Source organism: Carlito syrichta, unplaced genomic scaffold (assembly GCF_000164805.1).
Source record: "Carlito syrichta isolate Samal-C Ts95f unplaced genomic scaffold, Tarsius_syrichta-2.0.1 Scaffold309276, whole genome shotgun sequence".
In the NCBI taxonomy this organism is placed as follows: Eukaryota; Metazoa; Chordata; class Mammalia; order Primates; family Tarsiidae; genus Carlito; species Carlito syrichta.
Window position 1 is genome coordinate 3,565,563 of NW_007253372.1, and position 1,559 is coordinate 3,567,121.

Here is a 1,559-nt window from a genome sequence, read left to right on the forward strand (position 1 = left end):
TCTCTCTCGTGTGTGTGTGTGTGTGTGTGTGTGTGCAGGGGGTGGGGAGAGAGAGTGCCAAGCTTTGCTTCATGTTATTACTATCAAGGTTCTAGGAGGCAGCAAACCTAGGCTCTGTTTCCATTTTTGCCAGTAGCTGTGTGACCTCAGGCAAGTCAATTAGCCTCTTAGTGTTCTGGGCTACCCCCAAGTAATAAGAAGAGGCTAGACCTGATGGAATATAAGGTCCAGTCTCACCCGAAATGCCCCAGCCCTCCAGTAAGTCCTAGGAGGTAACCCGGCATTGTAATCACTCATTTAAATTCCAAACTTGCTCTGGTGCCAGTGCTCTCTGCCAACACACAATCCAGCCCTTTCTGAACATCCAAACTGAGCCTGAGGCCGCCTTCCCCATGGTTCCCTCTGCATAATGATCTCATTTGATTCTGCTAATGCCCTGTTCCTTCAAACTTTTCTGCTGAAATACCCCAAAAGCAGAAGAGAATGACTGACTATTCCAAGAAAGCCCGAGGAGAGGTCTGGGGTCGCCCTTCAAAGGGTAGGGATTTAATGTTTGAAAAAAATCCATGTAACAAGAGAAATTAAATTTTTTTTAATGTTTTATTGTTTTTTAGGACTGTATCTTTAGAACTATATTGTATATTTAAATGCATGAAAGGCATGCTGGGTAATATTGTGCATAATCTTTTGGCATTTAAGTTTTTCAGTTACTATTTATTAAACTGTTGAGATTCATCCAACTGGTTGATTCATTCATTTTGTGGACTGTCTAAATATTTAACTAGGAGTCTTTTAGACATTTGAAAACAACTAGTTTCAACTTGAAAAATTAATATAATTATCAAAAGGACAATCGTGTATATTCACAGGTGGGAACTCACATTGCCGCTCCTCTTACTGTACAATCTTTTCAGACACTGGACTTTCGATGCCAGTCATAACACTGTACTGCGTTCCATTTTTTCTCTTTCTGCTTTCTAATCAAAAAGTCAAGCTTAACGGGGGTATTACATAAAGTATAGCATACCAGAAACAGCTCGAAGAGCTGTAGAACAACATTCTGCACGATTTTTACAAAGTCTGCATGCTAAAGGTACCAAGAAACTACTTAGAGTCTATAATACTGAGTGATCTTTCACAGAAACAAAGAAATGAGTATCACATGTTCTCACTCATAAGCGAACCTTGAACAATTTTCATAATACTATAAGAAAAGGATTAGCAACAGCGGGAAACTGCGAGGAGGGGGAGGGGAAGTGGGATTGGTAATAGTGGGAATCTGCCTGGCGAAGGGAGGGTGGTACATCTCATCAACAAGGGTACCTGCATAATGAACATTTGTATACCTAACCCTGAATGGTATCCCACATCTTTAAAATTAAAAAAAAATTAAAAGAAAAAGATACCAAGAAACCTTCAACTTTCCACTTGACTGTGCTTTGCAAAGCATTATACATCTTAGAACAACTTAGAACCATTTCTTTTTTTTTCTTTTTTTTTTTTTTTCTTTGAGTTGGAGTCTCACTCAGTCGCCCAGACTGGAGTGCAGTGGCCACTCC